The following is a 14,820-nucleotide window of genomic DNA, read 5'->3' on the forward strand; positions in this document are numbered from 1 at the left end:
TCTGGTTCACACCTCATTCACACTGGGAAACAGACGGTGAGAAACTGGTGAATGTCTCCCAGGAGACGGAAGCTCACACAGGAAGACTTGACCCCAGACTGGGGGAAATTCACACAGGTGATAGAGAGTTTTCTGTTTAGAGCCAACGCCACAATCCATCTACCTGACCCTCTCATGTCGGGAGCAAGGTTCGGTGAGCAGCTCCTAATTTTCTGCCAAGAATATCATCCCATGGGTCAAGAAATTAGACGCGCAGTGGCAGGCAAGCTGAAACCATGCGACCTGAGGAGAATATCACCTCACTTGCCTGATCCTAAGCTGAGGATACGACACCTGACCTATGAGCATGGAGAAAACCGTGAATATTGTACTGCAGTAACCCACCTTTTTTTTTTAATATATTTTATTTATTGACTCTATTTAATTTGTAAAATATTTGTATACACACACACACATATACATATCTACACACACACACACACACACACACATACACACACACACACACATATATATATATATATATATATATATACATATGATATATATATATATACTATTATATATTGTACATATATTTATTAGTTTCAGATTTAGCCATTCGTATATTTTGCCTGTTTATATTATTGTATTTTGCACAACTCTGTTGCTTGTGAAGCTCGCACACAAGAATTTCACTCGCATGTGCTGTACCAATGTACCTGCACATGTGATGTGACAATAAAAAGTGATTTGATTTGATTTGATTTGATAAGAAAGTAGGTATTATGCCAACAAGGTACATGGCAAAGATTCAGGCTTGCAAGCAAAGAAAGGATAAATCTGTGGACGATTTCATACATCGCACTACAACTGTGTTTGAAGTTAATGGTGGAATACCCAAAGATGACGGGCACCTCTGCCTCCACATATGAGCACCATCTCTGCGGCCATATTTTCCAGGGACTGAGACCAGACGTGGCAGCCGAGGTGAGGCGTTCATATGTGGGGGGAGAAGATGAACCTCGGTTAACGGAACTGCGACGCCATGCCCGCCATGCTCAGAACCGTCTTGATGAGAGGAAAAGCAGAGCACAGACCTCCACAATGCAGCCATAACGCTGTATAAAGCTGCGACAAACTCACAGGGAGATTCCCATGACAGAGGCAGTTGGCATGGCCGAGGCCAGGGAACAAGACGGGATCGGCGAGATCGAGAACGACAACAGTGGAGAGGGGATCCAGAAGCCTGTTTTTTTTCTGTGGCGAGCATGGACACTGGAAGCGGAATTGCCCTAACTGAGGCTATCCCAGACTCGAACATCATCAACACCAAAATGACCAAGCGCAGGGTAGGCGATGGGTGCAGGCGGACTGAGACCGGGGGGAAAGGACGCCAGAGTACGCTTCAGGCTGTGGTTTGCCCACCTCATCAGAACAGGGAAGTGAAAATCACACACACATACACACACCCATTGATGTAGAAAGTGTTTTACACGCAGACACACACACTTTAATACATCACACTTTTGAGCATGTAGAACACGTTTCTTTGTCACCAGCTGGTACATATGTACATTTAAATTGCGCGCCTTATAAATCACTGCCCTTGTATAAAATGTTAGTTTGTAATCAGGAAGTAGAATTTCTTGTAGATTCCGGGGCCACCCACTCTGTACTACGCACAGATTCTCTCTCACCCCAGCCCGTGCTAGGTGAGAAGTTCACTCATTCTGTGTCCGCATCAGGAACCAGACAGAGACTGCCCCTCTGTTGGTCTTCCTTGGTCTCTTGTGTTCTGGGGGCCTCTGGATGTCTGGAGTTTTGATCTCCTCCATACCTGCTTCATGCCCTGGAGGACGGGGCTGTGGCCCCCCCACACCCTCTAGCAGATCATTACATGAAGGAACCTTTTAAAAAACAAAAAAACAAACGCGTCCATGCTCACAGGTGTACACACGGGTGATCACACCCACAAACTACACCCTTTTTGGCTCCTACCTCAAAGCACACTGTGTTCTGTTGATCTTATGTGCCTTCAACACCATCCTTCCAGACCATCTCCGAGGCAAGCTTTCCCAGATGAATGTGCCTGATCCCATCTGCCGGTGGATCACTGACTTCCTGACGGACAGGAAGCAGCATGTGAGGCTGGGAAAGAATGTCTCGGACTCCCGGACCATCAGCACCGGCTCCCCTCAGGGCTGTGTTCTTTCTCCTCTGCTCTTCTCCCTGTACACCAACTGCTGCACCTCCACCCACCAGTCTGTCAAGCTAATCAAGTTTGCAGATGACACCACCGTTATCGGACTCATCTCGGACGGGGATGAGTCTGCCTACAGGAGGGAGGTTGAACGTCTGGTGTCCTGGTGCAGCCACAACAACCTGGTGCTGAATGCCCAGAAGACAGTGGAGATTATTGTGGACTTCAGGAAGCACACAGCTCCACTCCCCCCCATCATCCTGACTGACACCCCCATCACCTCTGTGGACTCGTTCCGCTTCCTGGGTACCACCATCACCCAGGACCTGAAGTGGGAGCCCACCATCACTTCCGTCATTAAGAAAGCCCAGCAGAGGATGTACTTCCTGAGGCAGCTGAAGAAATTCAACCTGCCAACACGGACGATGATGCAATTCTACACTGCAATCATCGAGTCCATCCTCACCTCCTCCATCACCGTGTGGTACGCTGGAGCCACTATCAGGGACAAACAGAGACTGCAGCGTGTTGTGCGCTCTGCTGAGAAGGTGATTGGCTGCAGACTCCCATCTCTGCAGGACCTGTACACCTCCAGGACACTGCGGCGTGCAGCTCGGATCTCAGCTGACCCTTCTCACCCTGGACACAGTCTGTTTGACCTGCTCCCCTCAGGCAGGAGGCTCCGGTCCATTCGCACCAGAACCTCTCGCCATAAGAACAGTTTCTTCCCCTCTGCTGTCGGACACATGAACAATAACCGTATGACTGTTCCCACCACTAACACATGACCCTACGCTGTGTTCACTGCATCATTCCATGTTTGGCACTGATCACCACCTGCACTCATGTATATATCATGTATATATCTATCCACTTAGCACTTTTAATTCTTATTCTTATTTTTATATTTTTATGACAGTATGTTTGCACTGAAGCACCGCAGCAATTTCCTAATGTTGTAAACCTGCTCAACATTTGGCAATAAAACCCTTTCTGATTCTGATTCTGATTTCTTCCCGTCCCTCTTCTCAGCTGTTTCTCTTTCCCTCTTTCTTTCTCCCCTTCTTTCCCCCAGTCAAGTCTGTCCCATATTCAGTAAGTGAAAATAAAATAAACAATAAAAGGTGAATCAAATGGACCATTATGGCAAGGCTGGGATGGTCAATTTGGTAAAGTAAATCCGTTGGGCATCTTTCTTTGCCTTTAGACAACAATTCTGATGGCAAAAGAGCCAAACGGGACAGGCAAAAAAAAAAAAAAAAAAAAGGAACCATACGGAGAGAAAATTTCACCATACCCCTGTGTTGTGTAGACGGACAGGGTAGAAAATTCACACACGGGTTTCTGTGGTCAGACCTGTGCCCGGTCAAGTTGCTTGCCAGAGATTTGATGTGCAAGCTGAAAATAAGTTTAATTTCCTGCTATAATGGCATTAACAATCACGCAATCTGACTATGATTATATGATGGTGAAATATAACCCCGTGACTCCAGCTTTCGCTTACGGGTGGAAGCTGGAGGAGTGGCCGCTTGTTACAGAATTCATACAAGTGACTCGCAACTGCATGCCTCCAGATGTCTGTTTTATGGCTCCTGGAGAGTTGAGTTGCACATCTCACTTTTCTCTGCATGGCCCTGATGACAGTTATGAGGAAGAATGGTGCAGAACTGGAAATGATTTACTAACTGTGACATGTATGTTTTGGAGCTCCACATTTGCTGCGCTTGCGATTTCTCTCACTGATGAGCAAAGAAACAGGTTTACTATGGAGGCATCCGTCCCACATGTTCTGCTGGCAAAAGCTCACAGCTGCCAGTGGGAAGACATGGGAGAATTTATGCACCGGTGCTACTGCGCTTGCGATTGGGAGCCTACAGAGGATCCCACAGTGTTGTTTTCTCGAGAAATGAAAGCCTACAGAAAAACCGTGACGTATACAGTCCATTGTGTCCGCTCAGTTGAGCTAGTGAACATAGCTGTCTCACATTGTCTGCTTCAAACGACACCTCCTCTAAACTCCCCACACCCCCTGCTGACAGAGGTGCCTGACGGCCTGTGGGCCTCATCCAAGTATGATGTAGGCCTAATTAAAGATTGTGAGCCAGTGGTAATCACTCCAAAGTCCTCTTTTAGACCATGCTAAAGACAATATCCCCTGAAACAGGAAGCCATAGAGGGGATTACTCCTGTGTTTGAATCCCTGTTAAAGGCTGGAGTAATTATCCCATGCCCCACCTCTCTGGTTCGCACTCCACTATTCCCTGTGAAGAAAATCAGAGGACCAAATGAGCCTGTTGAGTGGCGATTTGTGCAGGACTTACAAGCTGTGAACAAGGCTGTAATCCCCAGAGCCCCTGTGGTTCCGAACCCCCACATCATTTTGTCCCAAATACCATCTGAGGCTATGTGGTTTACTGTTGCTGACCTGACTAATGCATTCTTCTCTGTTCCAGTTCACCCAGATAGCCAGTTCTGGTTTGCTTTTGAGTTCCAGGGAAAGGCTTATACATTCACTTGGTTGTGTCAAGGCTACTTTGAGTCCCCCACGATTTACAATGCTGCCTTAAGAGACTCTGTTAGACTTGATCCTCTCCCAAGGCACAGTGTTACTTCAATATGTCGATGATCTGCTACTGTGTGCACCCACACAAGAGCAGTGTCTGGCAGATTCTCTCACTTTACTGACACATTTGCATCACAAGGGCCACAAGGCTAGTAAGTCAAAACTACAGTTTTGTAAAGAGCAAGTCACATTCTTAGGGCATGTGATTTCTTACAACTCTCACCAGATTTCCTCCAAGAGGGTGGAAGCTGTGATGACCATTCCAAAACCCTCACAAAAAATCAGATGATGTCATTCCTAGGAACCACATTATACTGCTGCAATTTCATTCCACACTACTCCTCTGTGGAGGCTCCACTTACTTCGCTCATTCATGGTGCAAGTCTGTCAGCCAATGATCGCATTTCTTAGACACCACAGGCTGAAGCTGCCTTCATTTCCTTGAAAAAGCTGCTACAAACAGCGCCCGTTTTAGCGCTTCCAAACCCATCCAAACCATATACACAAATGGTGGATGAAAAGAATGGTTTCATGTCTTCTGTTCTTTTACAGCAGCATGGTGATTCACTTCGCCCGGTGGGTTATTACTCTTCCAAGCTTGACCCAGTAGCTGCGGGACTGCCTGGATGCCTACGAGCAGTAGCTGCGTGTGAGAAGGCCGTGCTCGCCTCACGTGACATTGTAGGATACTCTCCTCTGACAGTGCAGGTACCCCATGCAGTTTCTCTCATTTTGCTGGAGCAGAAAACTTCACACCTTTCTGCAGCTCGCTGGCTCAGGTATTCTTCCATACTGCTTGACATGCCCAACATCACAGTGAAGCGATGCACAACACTTAACCCAGCCACTCTTCTTCCCACGCCAGAGGATGGTGAGCCACACAGCTGCACTGCTGTATTGGGTGAAACTTGTACACCTCGGCTTGACTTGTTAGATGTTCCCATCGAGAACTCTGACATAGTGTTATATGTAGATGGTTCCTCTTCCCGTGATTCACGTGGAACTAACCGGGTGGGTTTTGCTGTGTGTTCTGATCATGCCACTCTCGTTTCAGGCTCATTGCCCAGACACTTCTCAGCACAGACTGCAGAACTTGTGGCGCTCACAGAAGCCTGTAAACTCACGGAGAGTCAGTCGGCCACCATCTACACTGACTCTCGCTACGCGTTCGGTGTGGTGCATGATTTTGGCACCTTGTGGAGGAGAGAGTGATATTATACCCCTCATGTCAAACTGACAGGTCATGAATTATTCATGAGCGCTCCGGAAGTAGGAAGTAATTAAGGAAGTAATAAAAATATGATATTCATAAAAATATGATATTCATAAAAATATGATATTCATAGCTCATTGCTTTTCCCCCTTAAAAACAACTAATTGATTATTTAGAAAGTTTCTTATATATCAAAATAGGATTCTTTTATTTTTTAAAGCCATTAAAAAGTTTTTTTTACTTTTTATGCTCAAAAAACGCCATCTGGTGGCGGGTCAGTGTGTGTGCGCGCCCGCCCGAGGCTGTGTGTCTCGTGTCTCCGGACCGTGCTCTCTCGGGCTCCGTGCTCATGTGTTTAAAAATGTATTAAACCATATTAAAATTGTTTAGTTAAACTTGTGCTTTTGTAACGTTCAGTATGGCCACAAACACATGCTGCATGCCTTGGGGGAAAACTTTATTTCGATTTATATGCATTTGTAGATTTAGAATAAAACTCATACTCAGAAAAAACTCGCGATCCCCGCAGCCCCCTTAACCTAATCCTTAGAAACATAAGCAGGGAAAACTCCTTAAAAAACCCTCCGCGTTTTCTCCAAAACCCTACAATAACTTGTTAGGGTACCCCCTCTATTCCCAAAACCTTATATTCGATAACAGGGGAAATCCTGAAAAAATCCTTAGTCTTTTTTCTCCAACTCCGCCTCACTGCGCCCTGATGAGGCCATGATCGCTGCTATAGTTTAACTTACAAACGCCCTTTTTAGCTCTGAGTGTTAGAGGCAAGCTTATATATGTTTTAAAAAGTGTATTCCAAGTGTTACAGAGCCTATTTTGGATGGCTTTTGAAGATGAAAAAGCTTTTTTGACAGAATGGTAAAAAGGAAAATGCGAAAATGTAGTTAGACGGGGAAGCTTAACACTTACCGAGTGATATGCACATAGGACACGCGAAGGCAGTTGTTGATCCCTGGTTTCATGGCTGTTGAGCTCACAAGCAGTCTGAGCGGCGCCAGTTGTTGATATGTCTGAAGTCAGAGGTCTTCTGGGAGCTCGAGGGTAGTCTTAACCGCAGCGGGAGATCATAAAATCGGACCTGGAGCGGATTGGCTAACCGGAGTGCAAAGGGAGCGGTGCAAGGGTTATGTGATTGGCAGCGGGGCGCAGTGAGGCGGAGTTGGTCTAAGGGGGGAATTTTCAAACGAGGTAAGCAGCGCATTCGGGAGCAGAGCAGGGAGCGAACAAGCAGGAAAAAATTGTGCTCTGCAAGAAGTTGTGGATCGGAGATTAAGAGCGAGGTAGAACTTAGAGTGTGGGTTGAATTTTAGAGCTTGCTAGTAAGAGGGAAGTTTTTGAAGAAAAAAGACTAAGGATTTTCCCTGTTATCGAATATAAGGTTTTTGGGAATAGAGGGGTAGCTAACAAGTTATTCTAGGGATTTGGAGAAATCGCGGAGAATTTTTTTTTAAAAGGAGTTTTGGCTTTGTTTGGCTGAGCATGAAGGGAGCCGCGGGGCGCTGAATTTGAGAAAAAAGACTAAGGATTTAGGATTCTCTCGGAGCCCAAGAGAGCACGGTCCGGAGACACGGACGCGCCCCCGCGCGCCCAGACACACAGTTTCGGGCGGGCGCGCCCACACACTGACCCGCCACCAGATGGCGTTTTTTGAGCATAAAAAAATTTACAAAAATTTAATGGCTTAAAGAAATAAAAGAATGATATTTGATATATAAGAAAGTATCTAAATAATCCATTAGTTGTTTTTAGGGGGGAAAGCAATGAGCTATGAACTAGCATATTTTTTATGAATATCATATTTTTTATGAATATCATATTTCTATGAATATCATATTTTTATGAATATCATATTTTTATGAATATCATATTTTTATTACTTCCTTAATTACTTCATACTTCCGGAGCGATTACTTCCGGAGCTCATGAATAATTCATGACCTGTCAGTTTGACATGAGGGGTATAATATCACTCCCTTGGAGGCACAGAAAGTTCCTGAAATCTGATGGGAAGCCCATCCTCAATGCTAACCAGGTAGCAGTGCTGCTGGATGCCATCCCCCTGCCTGCTCGCATTGCTGTAGTGAAGTGTGCAGCACACACAGGTAAAACTGATTCTGTCTCCTAAGGAAATGCCGCCGCCGATGCAGCAGCCAAAGCAGCCGCCGAAGGAGGCCTACCCTTCCAACTTGTCTTGGCACCGCTGTCCACACCTAACCTCGCTGATCTTCCTGCTATACAGTCATTTGCGTCCCAGCCAGAGAAACCTCTGGCGCAAACATGGCTGCACACTGGTCGAATCTGTCTGGCGCTCCCCTGATGGCCGTCCATGTCTGCCTAACCACTTCTTCCCATGGTTTCTAAAATGGGCACATGGGTTAGACCATGTGTCCAAAGGGGGGATGCTACAAGCAGTAACATCGCTGTGGTTCACCAAAGGGTTTTCCACAGCAGCTGAGAGGCATTGCAAAAAGTGTCTCATTTGTGCGACCAACAATGTGGGACGCCCAGTACAGGTAAACACTGCAGCACATCCCCCACCAGACATGCCTTTTGACCATCTAATGATGGATTTCATTGAATTGACACCAGCCGAGGGGAAGAAGTATTGTCTAGTAGTAGTGGACATGTTCTCTAAGTGGATAGAAGCATTCCTCACTAAAAGTGCAGACAGCAGTGCAGTAGCAAAAGCCCTCCTGTCAGAAATCATTCCCAGGTGGGGTATCCCGGGGAAAATCACAAGTGATAATGGTACTCACTTTGTGAACCAGGCATTGAAGGAGATCAGCAAGCAACTAGGTTTCAAATTGCAAACACACTGTGCATATCACCCACAGTATGGAGGTGCTGTGGAGAGAATGAACGGCTCCTTAAAGTCCAAGTTGGTAAAGTGCTGTGAAGAAACTGGCCTCACGTGGCCAAAAGCACTTTCCCTCGTGCTGATGTATGTGCGCACACAAACCAGACCTCCAGCACACCTCAGCCCTTATGAGGTGTTGTATGGACGACTTGCCAAAGTGGGGGCAGAACCCCCCAAATGGACTGGCATGTCCACAGAGTTGTGCAACAGCGAAATGATTGTGTACTGTCAAAATCTCTCGAGGACTCTCTCGCAGGTACACCGAGCAGTGAAAGCAGCCCTGCCCAGGCCAGCAGAAGGACCCCTGCACCCGTTCAAACCAGGGAACTGGGTGCTAGTGAAGGATTTCAGGAGGAGACACTTGAAGGCAAAGCGGTGGCTGGGCCCATTCCAAGTCCTACTGACCACACAAACGGCGGTGAAAGTTGGAGAACGAGTTACTTGGATCCACGCCAGCCACTGCAAGCTGTTTGGAGGAGCACCACCCAGAACGGAGGAGCAACTAGAAAAGACATTCAGGTAGTAGGCAGTCTACCCTCTACCTGCAACATGCGACAAGCCAGAAAGCACCTCATCACTGGAGTAGCTCTGATGCTCTTCAGTGGGCTGATGGTTGCCCTCTGGTGGAGCCTCTGGAGAGATCAGTGGCTGGACACCATACCAACATCCAAGGAGGTTTGTGCAACAAAAGGAGCAACCCACGAGATGAGAGAAAATGCTTGATTGAGCATGATGGACACATTCGACTACACTATGTGTATTCGATCCCCCAGACTGTCATTTTTGATCTGTGCAATGTAAAGGTCACAAGGAGAAGTGAGTTCCCGAAAATTGCACCTTCCCCTGTTGCAAGCTGGAGATTACAATGATGATAGCAAGAGCGAGGATGATTGTGATGAGTGAAATTATTTTCCTGACACTGTAAGAATGATGCATATTGTGAAACCTTTTTGAGTGTGCAATATTGCTGATGTAATTAACAGAATGTTAGAAAGAGAAATCCTTGGTATTAGTGATTGAGATGCAATCAAGAGGGTGGGAATTGTTGTGGGATTTCTCTTTAGTGTATTGTCCTTTAATGTATTGTCTTGATGAAATGCTTTCATGTTACTTAGTTTAGTATGGGTTGTGGGATTTCTCTTTAATGTATTGTCTTGATGAAATGCTTTCATGTTACTTAGTTTAGTATGTCTGGTTCACACCTCATTCACACTGGGAAACAGACGGTGAGAAACTGGTGAATGTCTCCCAGGAGACGGAAGCTCACACAGGAAGACTTGACCCCAGAGTGGGGGAGATTCACACAGGTGATAGAGAGTTTTCTGTTTAGAGCCAAGGTGTGAACTGCAACTGTAAAAGCCTTTTGTTCTGTGACTGTGTTTAAAAGGGACCTGAACTGTTCATTGTCAGAGACGACTTTCAGTGCCCCCTGACTGACGTCTCTCCTCATGCATGGGAAATAAAGTGTTGGGTTTTAACTGCTCATCGTGTCTGCAGGCTTTGTTAATAAATTTCCACAACATATGGCTTTGCAAAAAATGCATAAAAAGCACTTGCAGCAACAAAAACATAATATTCCAGAAACACGATCCGATCAGCTGTTCATAACACTTCCCACATTAGAATAGATGTCAGCGTGAACTATCGCATGTCCGCCATTACCTGCCCAAAACCGGAAGTGACGTCATTTTCGAGGAAATGTAGTTTTTTACCATCAGGGCCTCATGAGCCTATACTGGTGTTTTTAAAAGTTATGTTTGACTTTCTGTGTCGTTTCTGGGATGCTTAGAACTAAAATTGCACTGCTGGAAATAGTTTATTTTGTTGCACATGCTGCTTTTTGCAAATTTGCACTATAATATTTCGTTTTTCCTGCAGTGTATAAAAATTGGTGTATCTCAAAAATAAAACTATGAAGACACTCAAAATAAATTTCCTGTGGTGGGAAACTATTTTGTGCAACTTTTTTGTATTTACAGTTTTGAGGGATAAGCCTCTTAAATTTCTCTAACTATATATATGTTAAAAAAAAAAACGATTTTCAATTTTTTTGTAGTTTTTTGCACTTTTTTGCAATTTATGCAGACATATTATTAAAATTTGGGCTATAATGGTTGTATTGATGTATATCAACTTGAAATGCTCCCAAAAATGGCACTACAGCATGTAAAAATATAATATAAGCTCTGGCGGACTTGGTTCTATGGTAGGTCTTAAAGGGTTAATATGTGATATGTGAATATGTGAAAATTAAAAAACAAAATTCTGTTTAGATGTGAAATTTAAATTAGTCATGCTGGATATATGAAGTTCTTATATGAAAATACAACAACCACCATATTGCATTTAATGGATAAGACTAAACAGTACAATCATGATCATACACTTATCATGCTACTTTTTTTTTTTTACCAGCAATAAAACACACTTCTAAGGTGTAGCCATTACATTTTACAACAATACATATACACTCAACAAAAATATAAACGCAACACCTTTGTTACTGCTCCCATTCCCCATGGGATGGACGTAGAGACCTAAAATTCATTCCAGATACACAATATAACCATCCCTCCCAAACAGTGGTCACAAATCAGTCCAAATGTGTGGTAGTGGGCACATCTGCTATATTGAGATAATCCATCCCACCTCACAGGTGTGCCACATCAGGATGCTGATCTGACATCATGAGTAGTGCACAGGTGTACCTCAGACTGCCCACAACAAAAGGCCACCCTGGAATGTGCAGTTTTGTCTCACAGCAAAATGCCACAGATGCCACAAGCAATGAGGGAGCGTGCAATTGGCATGCTGACAGCAGGAATGTCAACCAGATCTGTCGCCCGTGCATTGAATGTTCATTTCTCAACCATAAGCCGTCTCCACAGGCGTTTCAGAGAATATGGCAGCACATCCAACCGGCCTCACAACCGCAGACCTCGTGTAACCACACCAGCCCAGGACCTCCACATCCAGCAGGTTCACCTCCAAGATCGTCTGAGACCAGCCACCCAGACAGCTGCTGGAACAATTGGTTTGCACAACCAAACAATTTCTGCACAAACTGTCAGAAACCGTCTCAGGGACGCTCAACTGCATGCCCGTCGTCCTCATCGGGGTCTTGACCTGACTCCAGCTCGTCGCCGTAACAGACTTGTGTGGGCAAATGCTCACATTCGATGGCGTCTGGCACGTTGGAGAGGTGTGCGCTTCACGGATGAATCATGGTTCACATTGTTCAGGGCAGATGGCAGCTGAGAATGTCCCAGTTCTTGCATGGCCAGCATACTCACCGGACATGTCACCCATTGAGCATGTTCGGGATGTGCTTGACCGGCGTATACGACAGCGTGTACCAGTTCCCACGAATATCCAACAACCTCGCACAGCCATTGAAGTGGAGTGGACCAACATTCCACAGGCCACAATTGACAATCTGATAGACTCCATGCGACGATGTGTTGCACTGCATGAGGCAAATGGTGGTCACACCAGATACTGACCGGTTCTGGGTCCCCAGACCCCCAGTAGCGCAAAAAACATCAGCACTAAACAGGAAGCTCTAAATACTGTCACGGCTGGCAGGGTGAACACCGAACAAAACAAGCTCCAGCGAACCAAGGGAACCGTCCAAAACAAAAACACACATGCTGGAGTTCAAGAACAAAACACAGTTCAGGCGGCCGGCCCGGAGGCTGACAACTCAGAAGTCCAGGACAGTTCATCTTCTGAGGCCGGCCACGTTGGCGACACAGATCCAAAAGCCGACCGAGTGGAAGGCAGCGGCGGCGAAGTGGAAACAGTTCAGGGGGCCGACCGTGCACACGGCAGCGGCGGCGACGGGGAAACCGTTCAGGCGGCCGACCGTGCGGACAGCAACGGCGGCAACAACACAAGTCTGGAGGCCGACCGCGCGGAAAGTAGCGGCGGCGTTTGGGAGGTCGTCCATATCGGCGATGACGCCCAACAAGCGGCCTGGCAGATGACCGCCGAGGTCGAGGCGGCAGTTTGGGACCTGAAGGTGGCGTGGTCTTCGCAGCACCAGACGAGACTGAAGCAGAGGCTGGACCAGGCGAAGCTGAGGCAGAAGCGGAGGCTGAAGCCGGACCAGGCGAGGCAGAAGAGGATGGTGGAGCCGGGCCAGGCGAGGCAGAAGAGGATGATGGAGCCGGGCCAGGCGAAGATGATGATGATGATGGAGCCGGGCCAGGTGAAGAAGATGATGATGGAGCCGGGCCAGGCGAAGATGATGAAGCTGCAGCAGGAAGCTGGACGGGCTCCTCGGGCCCTCCAGCTGACGAGGCAGGAAGCTAGCTAGGTTCCCCTGAACCTCCAGCTGACGAGTCTTGGGGCTGGACAGGCTCCTCGGGCCCTCCAGCTGGACGAGGCAGGAGCTGGACGGGCTCCTCGGGCCCTCCAGCTGACGAGGCAGGAGGCTGGACGGGCTCCTCGGGCCCCCCAGCGAAAACAGTCTCTGGACCAGTGGGCACCGGGGCCCCTGGAACACACAGGTCAGAACCAGCAGGCGCACGGGCCTCTGGCAAACACAAAGCAGACTGCAGCTGCACAGAGCATTGACTCAGCTCAGGCAGTGACAGCCGGGTGCAGTCCTCAGCTGGCTTCTTAACCTCCAGGGGTCCAGAGTCGGCTGGGGGCTGGGGGCTGAAACCCAGCCTCTGGGGAGGCCCTGGAGTGCGTCAGTCTCTGAACTGGCCAGCTCTTGAGGAATGTTTTCAATATTGTGTGGTTTGTCCCTCTGCTTGGAATGAACAGATGAAAAATAGTTCTTTTCGGGTTGGATGGACTTAACTTGTTGTACAGGCGGAGTTGGTGAAGATGGTGGCTGAATAGGTGGCTGAGCTGATAATAAGGCTGATGAGTCTTCTACCAACTGAGCTATTGACTGGGCTGGGCTTTTTATATTTTGCTTGTTTACATTATTGTATTTTGCACAACTCTGTTGCTTGTGAAGCTCGCACACAAGAATTTCACTCGCATGTGCTGTACCAATGTACCTGCACATGTGATGTGACAATAAAAAGTGATTTGTGATTTGATTTGTGATTTGTGGATAAGCTAAAGGAGGTTTTCCCGAACAAGGTGGACATGGCAAAGATTCAGGCTTGCAAGCAAAGAAAGGATAAATCTGTGGACGATTTCATACATCGCACTACAACTGTGTTTGAAGTTAATGGTGGAATACCCAAAGATGACGGGCACCTCTGCCTCCACATATGAGCACCATCTCTGCGGCCATATTTTCCAGGGACTGAGACCAGACGTGGCAGCCGAGGTGAGGCGTTCATATGTGGGGGGAGAAGATGAACCTCGGTTAACGGAACTGCGACGCCATGCCCGCCATGCTCAGAACCGTCTTGATGAGAGGAAAAGCAGAGCACAGACCTCCACAATGCAGCCATAACGCTGTATAAAGCTGCGACAAACTCACAGGGAGATTCCCATGACAGAGGCAGTTGGCATGGCCGAGGCCAGGGAACAAGACGGGATCGGCGAGATCGAGAACGACAACAGTGGAGAGGGGATCCAGAAGCCTGTTTTTTTTCTGTGGCGAGCATGGACACTGGAAGCGGAATTGCCCTAACTGAGGCTATCCCAGACTCGAACATCATCAACACCAAAATGACCAAGCGCAGGGTAGGCGATGGGTGCAGGCGGACTGAGACCGGGGGGAAAGGACGCCAGAGTACGCTTCAGGCTGTGGTTTGCCCACCTCATCAGAACAGGGAAGTGAAAATCACACACACATACACACACCCATTGATGTAGAAAGTGTTTTACACGCAGACACACACACTTTAATACATCACACTTTTGAGCATGTAGAACACGTTTCTTTGTCACCAGCTGGTACATATGTACATTTAAATTGCGCGCCTTATAAATCACTGCCCTTGTATAAAATGTTAGTTTGTAATCAGGAAGTAGAATTTCTTGTAGATTCCGGGGCCACCCACTCTGTACTACGC

The 14,820-nt window shown here is 47.1% G+C and overlaps 1 pseudogene; it reads left to right on the plus strand.

Annotated features, from left to right (window-relative positions):
* Positions 1 to 1,250: 1,250 nt before the first annotated feature.
* Positions 1,251 to 5,957, plus strand: LOC121812354 (annotated as a pseudogene).
* The last annotated feature ends 8,863 nt before the right edge of the window (positions 5,958 to 14,820 follow it).

The sequence above is a fragment of the Haplochromis burtoni genome, unplaced genomic scaffold (genome assembly GCF_018398535.1).
Source record: "Haplochromis burtoni strain Fernald_Lab_line unplaced genomic scaffold, NCSU_Asbu1 Contig_552, whole genome shotgun sequence".
NCBI classification, from domain to species: domain Eukaryota; kingdom Metazoa; phylum Chordata; class Actinopteri; order Cichliformes; family Cichlidae; genus Haplochromis; species Haplochromis burtoni.